Source organism: Parambassis ranga, unplaced genomic scaffold (assembly GCF_900634625.1).
Source record: "Parambassis ranga unplaced genomic scaffold, fParRan2.1 scaffold_21_arrow_ctg1, whole genome shotgun sequence".
NCBI classification, from domain to species: domain Eukaryota; kingdom Metazoa; phylum Chordata; class Actinopteri; family Ambassidae; genus Parambassis; species Parambassis ranga.
The window spans coordinates 4,182,085-4,195,801 of NW_021144767.1; the positions used below are offsets into that span (position 1 = coordinate 4,182,085).

General features: G+C 42.7%; 2 non-coding genes across 2 annotated transcripts; both read right to left on the bottom strand.

Annotated features, from left to right (window-relative positions):
• trnaq-uug (transfer RNA glutamine (anticodon UUG)) lies at positions 1 to 72 on the bottom strand. The gene has a single exon. It is a non-coding gene; the product is annotated as a tRNA-Gln (tRNA).
• A 13,235-nt stretch (positions 73 to 13,307) lies between these two features.
• trnar-ucg (transfer RNA arginine (anticodon UCG)) lies at positions 13,308 to 13,380 on the bottom strand. Its single transcript has one exon. It is a non-coding gene; the product is annotated as a tRNA-Arg (tRNA).
• Positions 13,381 to 13,717: the final 337 nt, after the last annotated feature.

Genomic DNA, 13,717 nt, shown 5'->3' on the forward strand with positions numbered 1-13,717 from the left:
AGGTTCCACTGAGATTTGAACTCAGATCACTGGAGTCAAAGTCCAGAGTGCTAACCATTACACCATGGAACCTGCTTCTCATGGGTCTTCTTCTCCTCCTCTACCCGGCCGACTGTCAGCAGTTTGACAAAGACTGAACACTTTGCATATCACTGTCCTCCATGAGGAGGCTGTCCTCCATGTCTAGATAAGGCTTGCTGTCTAGCAGCTGGGAGAAATGTCTTTTTGTGGCTGTGGCATTAGCCCAACATTGAATCATAAAGTTTATTTGTTGCATAACAGGAAGTGGTCTTGTATTAGGGTGTGACCCTCCTGAGAAGCAGAACCTCTCCTCTGATAATTGTCTCTCATTGGACAGATATGAAAATTAGCCTGAGCTATCCGGGCTCTACATGTTGTTACAGAGAATAATTCTGTGCAGACAGGTTAACTGAAACAGAGAGCATTGATTCAGGGTGAACTTCCTGTGTGTGCAGACAGTGGAGGTGGTTTCAGGTGTTATAAATTGGCATCCCCATGGTTCAGATGAAGAAGTGGTTCCAGTTCCTCACAGGTCCTGTGTTCAAATCCCGGACGAGCCCACATCTTTGAACTTCAGTAGATTGGATGTTTGCATTTACAGGATTAATCTTTATTCCAACTTAGACCCTGTAAACAGCTGTCTGCTCAAACTCCCAGCAGCAATCATTCTAGAACTGAGACCAAATCATCAACCGCAAGCTCTACTTCCGACTGTATCCTGGGGAAGCCACTCCACGCCTGTGTGGACTCCCCAAGATACACAAGGAAGGAGTCCCCCTCTGCCTCCTTCAGGTGATGCTTTATGGCCTCTGATGTCACCTGGAGATAGTGGAGAAAAAACAGACAAAAGAAGTGAAAGAGGAGCACGACAACTAGAACAAGAACAACAAAAAGTTTCAATTACAATTAGGAAAACGATCAGAAAGTTGAAAATGATGACACGTATGATCTCTGCCAGATCCCCACCTTTGACTCCTGGAGAGTCTGAACGAGCTCCTCATTGTCAAGTATATTCCCCTTAGAGTTAGAGAGAAGCTCAACAATGCGGTCCTCGATATCTTTCAGCTGATTGCGGTCAGCGTTGATGCGAACAATCAGCTTATTGCTCTGTTCCTCAAGATGTGGACTCTCAAGACGCACCACATCACTTTAAAGAGAGAAACAAGTTGCAGGGTAATTGTAATTTTCAAGGGTTTTGGAGGTAGAGAAAGGAGAAGAAAGGGGGGAAAAGAGAAGGAAAAGGGTAAAGTTGTGAATGTGAGTCTTAAAGTTTGGTTAGAATTCAATATCTGTCTTGTGTCTACCTGAGCAGTTGGTCCTCCAGGCCAGACTCAGTCACAGTGAAATTGATGATTGTAACTTTAATACATTTCTGGAAAACAGAAAAAAATGTACATGCCAAAAGACACATTTTACATCAATCGAAGCCAGGATCACACACACTACAATTCTAATGAAACACTAATTAATTTATGAAGATTTAACTGTCATGTCACTCTGCATCATCAGAGCCTTTGTTTTTTCTGTCTAACAAAAACGCTCCTCAGACTTATTCGGCCGTTACAGTCACCATGCAACCCCTGGTTTGAATAAACACTGGAGTAAACCCTTGCATTCACAGGGTCCTTCTGCTCTCCTGGCTGGTGTTGAACAAAAGGGCATTGCACACAGGTGTAGCTGGCAGGTGATTTAATGTCTGCAGAAACATGGTTTGATGCCAGGCGTTCATTATACTGCCCAATATGTAGCTTCAATGGCAGGAGGATTCACAAAGGTTCTTGTGTGCGATACTGTTTTTATTCCAAACGTGTGCTTCTTGGAAAGCACATAAATACCTATTATAGTTGATAGCCGTTTGGGATTTTGTGAGCAAAGGTTTGTTGAATGTGAATTCCAAGACTCCATAGTGACCTAACTGTCTCTGGTGCACACTTGCTGATGCCAAGTGTATTACCTACAGCATTCAAGGAAACATGATCAGACATGGAAACACAATAAAGAAGCAGTGAAAATATCTTAATTTAGTGCAAATTTGCAATGCTGAACGAGCTGGTTGGTGTCCTTTCTACTGTATGAAGGGAAGCTTGGTATTGTTGCGTTAGGTATGCTGGGGCGGAGTCCAGTCTGTGACTTTGTCTCTGACTGTGTCTGAAAGGAGGTTCTATTTTCATAGAATACATATGTCCTCTGAATTAATTTACGCCACCTGATCCTGTGGGTCGATCATAAGAGGCCAGCGACGGTCTTTGGTTACCAGGATTCCATTCTCTGTAGATACAGTGTCACAGGGCAACCCTTCAGTGTTCCACTGGAGGATGTGTCGTGACCTTCCCTGGTCACCCCGGATTGTCAGATTCCGTCTCCTGTATTCAGAACATTGAGTGAAAGAAAATACCCTGGGTTTTGTAGTTTCGCCTTTTGCAAAAGGGAGAACACCGTGAACACAGGCCTTTCAGTCTGCTTCACTCCCGTCCATACGTGTTCTGCCCTTCCCTGTACACAGGCATGTTTTATTGAAAGTTGAGGTACATTTGCATAACAGATAAACAGTTCTTCAAGACCCTCGTAGGTATTTCCATATTGGGACATGTTGCCCCGTTATCCACACCTACTTATTATAATAATGTTATTTATGACTGTGAAACACTCTGTTTCCCTCCTATGTTGGATACTTTATCTTACGTCCACCTTCACCACAAAAAGGGCTCCAGTAATATAAACATCCTCCCTAACTCTCTGTAAGGGTGTATGTGTGTGTGTGTGTGTGTAGAGAGTCCCCCTTTTTCTCTGAGTAAAAGCATACATACGAGTAAATATGTGCTCTGTATCATGTCAGCGCGTAGGTAACCTTTATATACTTCCACAGATGTCATATGGATCACTCAGAAAGTCGATCAGGCTGAAGGGGGAACTGATGGGTATGTTTAGCTTCTGACACTGCTTAATCCACTGGGGAACAAGAGTAAACAGGGTATATGGTATTAGCTGTTACTGCTTTTTCACAATATGTTTCTAAAAAAAAAAAACTCTAGACCAGGCTCACATTGGCCATGCCAGCTGCACACTTTATCACAGAGGCCCTAAAGGTTTTAAACCATCCCATCACACTGTACCTACCAGCTGTCTATGGTGGGAAGTGAAGGCTCCATAGTAGGCAATGCAGGCAGCTGCAATGCATACATTTCCCACAACACTGTTGATGTCCTGCTCAAGATTTGCAAAATTTTTTTCCCAGCGTATCTGCTGTCCCCCAGAGCAGAAGTCAGTTTCCCTGCTCTGTCCTGTCGAGCCTGTGTCAGAGCCATTTTGTAGGTCCTTCATCTGATCCTCCACCTCCTTAAGTTGTTGTTGCTTTTCCCTTAGTGTTTTCTTGGTTGTATCCAGCTCTGCCTGCGTAGGTAAGGGTAGCGGGAGAAGAGTATGCAGACCAGTCACACAGAGCGGTGCATGGCAGATGAATAGCCAAAGTGACAAAGGAACAGACAGCAGACTGTGAAGAAATATTGCAAATGTGCATGTGTATCAGTAATAATAAACTGCACTCTTTATGACTGACCTGTGCTTTAACCACGTTTTCTCTTTCTTTGGAGTAAAGATCCATAGCTATGACCCACATGCACAACGACCCGCAAGCTTTGGACACCTTCTCCACCTAAAAGCAGCACATGATAAAGTATTACACCCAGCACACTGAAACAAACTGTGTCAAATTCCATCTATTTTTTCAGAATATATATCATTAAATCTACATAGCCTACAGTACAGTGGATAAAGGATATAAATTACATTGCCATTCCAATACTGACATTATGACATTTACTACAAAACTGCCCAAGTGTCTGAACTCTAATCTTTTTTTACTTTAAGTAAAAGAAAAGATAAGAGAAGTTCTGTTGATAGATCCGATAGATCATGTCCGAATGTTGGACATGAAATTCAAACAGACCTTCTCAGGTAGGAACTCAGAGTTGTTGATGTATTTTTGCAGCTTCAGCAGGATCTGAGGTTTGCTATTATCCTTGTCATAGTCTGTCAGACGCCTAAGGAAATTGAAATCTCCCAGTAATTGCTTGGCAGAGCTCCAGTCTGGTCTGTAAAAAATAAAGCAATATTAGTGAGAAACTCTGGAAAAAATGGGGAGGTCAAAAACGGTCAATTCCCCTTGTTTCTTCTGATCCCCTCCCGAGTTGGTTTATGAGAAAGGAGCGGATAAATTCTGGTCTCAAGATTACAATTTATTGAACAATGAGGCAGATTCTGAGTCACAGAGCTCTGGGTTGTTGACCACAAAGAACCAAAGAAGAACAACACAAGAACAGGACAACCAACACAACGAACAACCACACAGCAACAACGAACAACGCAACAACAACTGGACATGGAATTCACACATTGATATACCACATGGGCGTTCCTGCCTGCCGGCCCACAGGGGCATCTACTATCCCCCCTGCAGACCCTGGGTCATACAGCGAATAGACTATTAGTGTTTATTCCCTAATAAGGTAAAACTCCAATTCATCAAATCTCATAGGTTGTGAGTCCGATCTAGGGATGACCATAACATGGGGCACTCAGGAGAAAAACACATTCCTTTAGAATCTGGCTTTTATCAGGTCAGAGGTGCTGCTGTCCTTAGTCTGAATTTATGACCATCTCGTACCAACCGGAGCTCCAGAGAGCAGAAAAACAACTGATCTCATCTGCCACAGCCTGAACTGCAGAAAAAAGTTATATGACAAACTATGAAATTACTTCTTAATACATTCAGTATCCTCGAATTACTTTGATTTTCTATAAAACTTCCTAACACATAAACACTTATGAAAATCACATTATTAAGTGATAAACACATTTAAACATGAATACTTCATGTTAGGGGCACACTCCTCTATATCTGAACACACACTGCAGAATCAATTCTTTCACCCTACACTAGACAGGCTGATTTCACACAAGTGTGGCCAGATCAACCTGTCTCTGGCAACAGATTAAGTACCACAGGCTTCTGAACTGCTGTGATCTCCAACCTCACCTTTATTTCTAAGATATTTCAAAGGGTGGCTGCAAGTCAGTCCACCTACAGCACCAGTCTGTTTGAAGTGTTCCTGGATTCAACAATAATCTGTTAAATATCACAGACCAGAGTGAAATCAAGTCCTTTTGAGGCAGAAATAAGCCCCTGGACTCACTGTGGGGCCACAGTCACTTTTTGATGAAAACACCAGTTTTTGAGGTTTATTATTTTAAAGGGGTCTTCATGGTATAAATGTGCTGGCTGCATCATAAGTTCTTGTTATTTAATGATAGTTAATTATAACTTCCTGGACCTGCAGACTCTTTGTCTTCATATGGGCTGAATGAAGGGAGACTAGCACAGATTTGACATGTGTGACTTCCACATGCTTTCCTACCATGAATGGAACAAGTCAAGCAGCACATGATGTGTTTGTGTAACACTGGAGATGTTAGCTGTACATGTGCAGAACAAAGACATGACCCACAGCAGACCATCATGTCCTTCTGATCAGTTTATTGAGTCTGTTTGTGTCCACTGCTTTCAGTCTGCTGCCCCAGCACACAACAGCAAACAAAATGGCACTGGCAACCACAGACTCATCAGCAGCAAGGTAGGTGATATTCAGGCCTAAAAAAATCCTTCAAACTTGGCACACATGTATAAGGCTGTATGTATATTGTACTGTATGTACATGTATATTCCTGCGATTGAGTCCTGTGAATTTGGTGCCTGTGTGTCAAAGTATTGCTGAGAAATTGCTGGAAATACGGTAAATCAGGTTTGGCTTTTCCACATTCAAGCCTGTGCCATTCAGACACAGAATGGCCAAACCTCCAAAATTGGCTCAGAACTTAATGTTCTGAGCCCTGGACATGTTTGCAAAGTTTCATGTCTCTAGGCCACTCAGTTAGCTACTTAGCTTTAGCAAGTGGCTAATGAGCTGGAACAAACATTTTGTCACTCAGTGGTGGGAGTTGAACAACCTAGTCAAATATCAGCCTGACATTCCTAGAAGAAGAGAATGTTTCTTCATTGGAAGGAGGCCTGAGGTGTGTCACATGATTGCTGAGTTAGTGCTGGAAATCATGTTTGGATCCCTACAGGGTCTCTGTAGGACCCAGAGGACAGAGAGTCCCACAGTGCAGACAGGCCCCCCTCTCAAAGGGGACAGGCAGGACATCTGGCCGGGGGAGAGGGAGGGGCCAGGTGGAGGGAAAGACAGTGCAGCAGCTCATTCTGCTGCAGACAGAGGGAGAGAGCAGACCACTCTGAGAGAGCTCCAGCAACTGTAAGTTAAGCTAGTTTCTTCTTCATGCTAATAGCTTAGCATAGATCCCTGTGCAGGTCAAAACAGCTCATATTACCAGTGTTGATGCATGTACTTTTATACAGCTTCAGTGATTTGATTCTGCAGGATCTGTAGCTGTAAAATTACAGCTGAAAAACTTTTCTGTAGCAGAAAAAGTCAAAGGATTCAATCTAGGCCACCTGCATTGCTGCATTAATTTCAGATTGCAACCTTTCTCCCAGTTTTTCTTTGACATCAACAGGCATCAAGTAGAACCAGAGATATATGATATATTAATGCTGAATGAATCTTGAACCCCTTTTTCTTTCAGATGACAAAGCCTAAGCAGATGCTTACATGTCCTGTATGTGGTGGGACCTTCTGGTACGTCTCCAGGCACCTAATGAAGGCCCACCACATACAGAACACACAGGAGTGCACCCTGGTCAATGGTCTGGCCACAGGCCATATAGCCCTCGGCTGTGTGCAGTGCCAGTGGGGACGGCCTGCACCAATTGCAGGGAGCTGGTGGCCAAAAAACGGGCTCTTCGGGAGAAGCTGGCACAGCTGGAGGTGAGTGAAGGGTAACAGTATGGTTTCAGTTCATAGGATTAGACTGATGAAGTATGTGTAGTATGTGAAGCTGGGATTGTGTGTGTGGAGTCTAGCATTACCCAGCAGTGAGGGAATCCTGTCTCTGGCCAGGCGGATGCAGGTCCCGAGCGCCTCCCGGCTCACCAGCTGCTGCTGCTTGCGAGCCTTTACGGCAATCTGGTGCCCCAGGATCGTCCTGTTAAGGTCCCGTTACATCTTTTTCAGGTAACTGAACAGGACCCTGTGCCTTGAGCCGGCTGTGCTGCGGAGGGGGGTCTCAAATAGCCGATATTTTGTGGCCCCCCACTTGACATCAAAGGTTTTTTTTGCATATTTATACAGATTCTGGCCAAAAAGCCACCAAAGGAAGGCTAAAATGCAGACTTTGCCTCCGGGTGGACAAAGAGAGGAGTGACACACCCTGGAAGTGTCAGGCTGTGATGTGCCCCTCTGTGTTGTGGTGGACAGGAACTGCTTTTTCAAGTGGCACAAATAATGTGTGTGCCACCTGAACTGTATATAATACTTGTAAATAGCTGTACAAAAAACGCCATAAGGCATTTCTGCATTCAAGGGTAAATAGTTGTAAATAATTTTGTTTTTTGCTACATTTGTACATATTTTTTGACATTTACAATTTGCATAAGCATTCTAAGTTATAAAAATGGTTTGTTAAACATGTTTGTGGTTTGCACAGTAAAAAATCTAACTTTTTCCCACTCGGATTTTATATTTTTTGTGTGATTTTAGGTCCAGTGTGTTAACACAGTATGTCAAAATGAAAAAATAACACCATAGTCACACTTGTGGGGTTGTACTGAAAAGAATGACACTAAACAAAGCAAGGTGATCCATTTTTAAGCTGAAATATAAAGAAAAAATTAAAAGTAGTCAAAAGTGCGTTTCATCTTCTGATCCAGCGGCCTCTCTTCTTGCGTTTTCCCCCCTTTTCGGATGTGGTCTTCACGACGGGGTCTAGGACGCCGATGCACATTCAAACTTTGTACTTAATAAATATTTCTCATTCAGTTCGCTGAGTCTCTCATGATTGAACTGTTACTGAGATCCATCCTGTCCAACAGACAGGCAGCAGCTCAGAGGACAGATGCTCCACAGACAGGTGCAGCTTCCTGACAGCTTCCACTTGTGTGTGTGTGGCTACAACCAACCTGAAGACATAGATGACATAGATAAATGGTCAAATATGCACTGTGTGTTCAATATAGGGAGAGGAACTTCTCCATTTTTCTGTTATGTTCACGTACATTTCAGAGGGAAATACTGTTACTCTACCCAATATTTGTATAACTTTAAAGTTACTTTTAAGCGTAAGTTAAAACAAATATTAAAAGATCAGGTTACACTAGTGGGTCAGTCTGAGCAGTGTGTAATATGAGTTGTTATATCCCCTAAAATAGTAATCTTTCCCTCTTAATTTATCACATTTCATTCATATTCAGCATCCTTTTGTAGCACATATATCTTCACACACTGCCACTGTACACACTTACAGTTAAAGAAAAGCTGGAACTTTATTCATAAATAAGTTTTTAATGTCTTTTCACATAAGGCACTTCCTCATGTTACTCAGACTTTTCCTAGTAGCTCATCAGGGAAATGAAACAGCGCCATCTCAAGTCCAACAGGAGTAGTAAGATAAAGTAGTAAAATAGTAAAATAAAAATAAAACAGGTTAGAAATTCTAAACGTTAATAAACATTCAAGTAAAATCCAGGCAAGTGAAGACTGATAGTCATATATAATACAACTAAAACTGTGTGCAGTAAAATCTTGTCTACTATAAATCCAATATGGGTATAACTACAAGACAGCGCGTTAGATTGTCTGATCTCAGAGGGAGGAGTTGTACAGTTTGATGGCCACAGAAAGGAATGACCTCCAGTGGCACTCAGTGGTGCATTTAGGAGGGATCAGTCTGGCTACTGAAAGTACTCCTGTTCCTCAGCAGCACGTGGTGCAGGAGTACTTTCAGTGCCAGACTGATCCCTCCTAAATGCAAATATATATAATAATGTTACCTCCATTAAAGTGCTGATGCTTAATGACATCCTGTCTATTTACCTGCAAACAATATATATCTTAAAGAGGAGTCTTCACAGTGCAAAATGTTTGAGTTTGGCTCACGTCCTATGAAGTGGCCGTTTCACCACAACCGGCCACGTAGTAAGCGTAGGTGAGACTTTCTGATGCGTGTCCAGCTGAAGTGACTACAAAGTCCTGCAGGTCCGAGAACAACGTTTATTTTAATTCAACATTCCAGAGAATGAACCCAATCCACTATTGGGTTTATGTGATGCAGACAGGAGGAAGGCCACTGTCGTCACCTCCAGCGTCTCTCACCCACCCTCTTTCCTCACCAGCTTTTTGACCAATCTGTCTGGCAGGACTGACAGGTAACTGCAGCGGCACCACAGGGGTAATGGTTGCATCTTCATCCTCCTCAGTGGTGCAGACAGGAGCGGGGCCACTTTTTTCCCTGTCGTCACCTCCAGCGTCTCTCACCCACCCTCTTTCCTCACCAGCTTTTTGACCAATCTGTCTGTCAGGACTGACAGGTAACTGCAGCGGCACCACAGGGGTAATGGTTGCATCTTCATCCCCCTCAGTGGTGCAGACAGGAGCGGGGCCACGAATACGCGCAGACTTGGCTCTTAAACGTGTTTTGAGCGTATCTTCCTTTGACTGAAATATCAAGCATGTGAGAGAGAAGACATTAGAAGAAGGTGGTTAGTACACACACACACACACACTACCTTGCGTCTCTCATCAGCGAGCCTCATCTTCTCATCAATCTGTTCTCTGGTGCAGGGAGCTTTTTTGCCCCTCAGAGACTTAAGTCTGGCAGGGTACCTTCGCCGGAACCCTTCACTGTCATCCAGCTGACACACACACACACAATGTTACATATTTTATCATAGCATTGATATTGTGAATGAAGCATGCTAACCAGGTGCCCACCATGATGCTGTAGGCCTCTCCTGCGCCACTGCCGGCCTCTCTTTGCCCTTCTATGATGATTCCCTGCTGCATCAGTTCCTCCAGGATCTCTCTGGCCTTTGGACGGTTCTGTTCTGTGCCATTTTGCAGCAGCTGACCTGGAGCAGCAGACAGAACATAAACACATTTTAAGACACATGTTTTCTCTCTCCAGCCTGTGTGGAGCACATCCTCACTGTGCTGTGTTTCTTTGTTTCCCTCACTTTCTGTGACGCTCACTGATGTTAGAGGAGGAAGGTTACTGGGCACTGTGTCGGGTAAGTTGGGGATCTCTGTGTTCTCCATCACCACCCCGCTGTCCGCAGTGCCCTTCGACACAGCAGAGTCCCTACGACCGCTGAGTTTACTTTTAGTTTCCTCCTGGCAGCACACACACACACACACATTATCACAATTTGACAGCATCCTGAATCCCAGACGTGACGTTGTCATGGTGACATCATCATTGTGTTGACATATTGTCATGAATACAGTAACTCAGCAACAACAATGATACACTACAAAGAGATTGAAGTAAATTTTGCCAATTTTTGCTGGTGTAAATGTAGAACCAGAGAAAATCTGTCACGCTTTCATTTCAGAGGACAGGTATAATTTATATTTAACTAAATCTAACACTAAATTCATTTGTAGTTTGTTTAATTCAGGTTAGTCTACAAACATTTTAAGGTTTATTATTATGTCAATGCCCGTTTTATTTATATATCACATTTATAAGGGCATTGCCCACCAAAGTGCTTAACATTAAAATACATGAAATAAACTCAAACTAATAAAATACATAAAAGAGACAAACTGCAGTAAAATACAATAAAACAAAGATACAATCATGAAGCATAAAATCCCCAAGAGCTGCCAATACTCAGGCAAAGGCCAAGATTATTAAGTATTAAATTGTTTCATTCAACTTATCCTTTTGTTAGTGACATGTTTTAAAACATAAATATTAGCACTATGATGTGATCATTTTAAGGGCCATTTATTCACATTTATGTTCCATCCTGTAATTTGATTGACTGATTTTATTGATAGTGTTGTATGAGTTCGCAGAAGTTTCTCACTTAGAGTTGCTAGTTTTGGTTAATAATGAATGAGAATCAGCAGCTAAATCATTGGTAGGATACAGTACGTAAATCTCTGTAACACGTCTCCACACACCGAGCCTACCTCCTGCATCTCCGCGCCTACCAGCGGCTCAACCGCCGTGTGCGTCGAGCTTAGGCATCCCATCTTCACCTCACAGCAGCGGTATGAAGTGAGCCCATAAAAAGTCCTCAAACATGCAGTTTAATCAGATTTCTTTCTTCGTGTCTGTTAACCGTGCAGCCCAGCATTCCCTCACTACTCGGACTGTTGTTTGTCTCCATGGACCCGCCGCGTTGCTAAGGGCGCCGTTGCCACATTAAATCTGACCCCGGTTAAAGAGGCGACACCCAAAAGAAGCTCATGGTGTCACTGAGGGCGCCACATGTCACACTAGAGGTCACATTGGTCCACCTTATCAGAGAGCCCTGCTTTTCTGTGTCCTGTCCCCCAGTCACAAAAACTGCTTTCCAATTTTAGTGCATAAAAAAACCCTCCTAGCAGTAGGTGTCAAAGCTGCACCAGTGGCCTGTGCTAATGTAGGAGGGGGTGCAATCTGCAGATCTAAAACCAGACCTGCCAAATCATCAAATAATCGACTGAAGACAATCCGCCCAAAACTGCAGTGTAGTTCCTATAAACGGTGAGATCAGACTCTAGACCAATGAGCCATGTGTGACATCTCTTTTTTCATGTTTCAGTCAGTGGAAGAACAACACAATGTTCTTCTTAGTTTGACATTGGTAAAGTTATGAACAAAGATTTCTGGTTAGGAATATAAAGCCGCTGCATTGAAGTTCATGGCCCAGCTGAACCACTTCTCAAAGACGCTTCTGTAAGTTTCCCAGAACAAAGGAGGAACTTCAATATTAATGAAAGATTCACATGTTTATGTGATGCTCAGGATCAACATGAGTGTTGTGTGTTTGTGTTTTTTAACCCTATAGGAGGGCAGCTTACATGTTCTGAAGACAGGAGCCCAGCGATGTGGGAGTTTCATCCAAGTTAATTTGGTATATTGAAATGCAAAGGTTTATGTCCTGGAGGAATGTTATGCACCTTACTGTTTCTATTTCTGCTGCATTTATTGGATGGAAAAACTCAATTTAATTGAGTTCATCCAATGAGTATAGGTTAAACAAATGAGTGTTATTTAATCACAATAAATATACAGCATTGCAGTGATTAATGTGATTAAAATTGTAATCATGTGACGGCACTAGTTCAAACGTTTGAGTTCAAAGAACAGATGACCTACCAGTGGATGTCATGGTCATGGTTTTCTGCAGAAAGTCTTGTTCGTTTTCTAACATGGCAACCTTCTCCTTTAGAGTTTTCTGTCAACAGGCTCTTGTTATGACTTTTGCAACCCTCACCTCTCATTAAAGCTGGTCTCCAATGATGTGTGTCTGGGTGCGTACACACTGCCCATAGTTACTGACGGAGCCACTGCGTCACACCCCAGCTGATACATGACCGCACCAGGACTGCTGCTATGACCTATGTTGGTTGTCAGCGTTCCTTCCATTCCATTACAGCAGCATGAAAACAAGGTCCTGAGCAGCATAACAATAGATAAAGTAGAAATAAAGACTATGTACAGAGCAACCATAAGACATGCAGATATACAGATGAGAAATGTACAGAGATGTATTATGTCCCGTTATGATATCATGAAAAACTCTGAGTATTACACTGTAGGTGAGGATGTTATTGCACTAAGAGAAAAAACACTGTACTGTTTCCCCATCAGTGTCACTGGGTGTAAACATGGTGATAAAGTACAGAGGTTAGAGTACAGATGGACTGATGTTATACAGTCTGACCCCTGTCTGGACAAATGTCTGTGGCTGAAGGAGACACCCAAGGTCCCCACTGTCTCATGTTTTTATTGTTTGTTATCATAATCAGCCACCATGTACAGGTGCATCTCCATAAATGAGAATATTGTGGAAAAGTTCAATATTATAAACTAATGATGTCACACTGTGATCAGATGATGAACTCAAAACACCTGCAAAGCAGACACAATCATGGGGAAGACTGCTGACTGGACAGATGTTGAATAAATAAAAAATAGTCAGCATGGTTATCCTCAGGAGCAATAATGGGAATATGACTCCCATCCATCACCCATCAAGACAGACAGTTATCAGGAGAGGAGGAGGGTCTCAGGTTCCGAGGGCGACTCCAAACTGGCGTAGTAGTGTAGTAGTAGACCCACTAAAGGTTGTGGATAAACCACAGATAGAAGTTGGCTCATTTCATACCTGTATAAAACCTCAACCACGAAGGGACTCGAACCCTCAATCTTCTAATCCGAAGTCAGACGCCTTATCCATTAGGCCACGTGGTCTAGGGTGTTTGTCATATAAACTTTTCTTTGTCAGAATATTATTCATAGTAAGAGTTTTTGTTGGTGCAGTAGCCAGCGCAAACACATAGACATATTCTGACTAACATGGGCACTGTAGATGTCTTTGTAAACAATAAATGGACAATATTTAACTTGTTTCACACATTGTTTCACACCTCACTATAGCGCCCCCCAGTGGCCAAACCGCATGAAACTTGGTACACTAAGTCTTAGTACTAGCCTACATAAGTGAAATTTAGCAGCTATATGTTACAGTATGCATCAGTTATAGTACATTAAGTACACATGGCCACGCCCACAAAAGTTTATTAGCCAA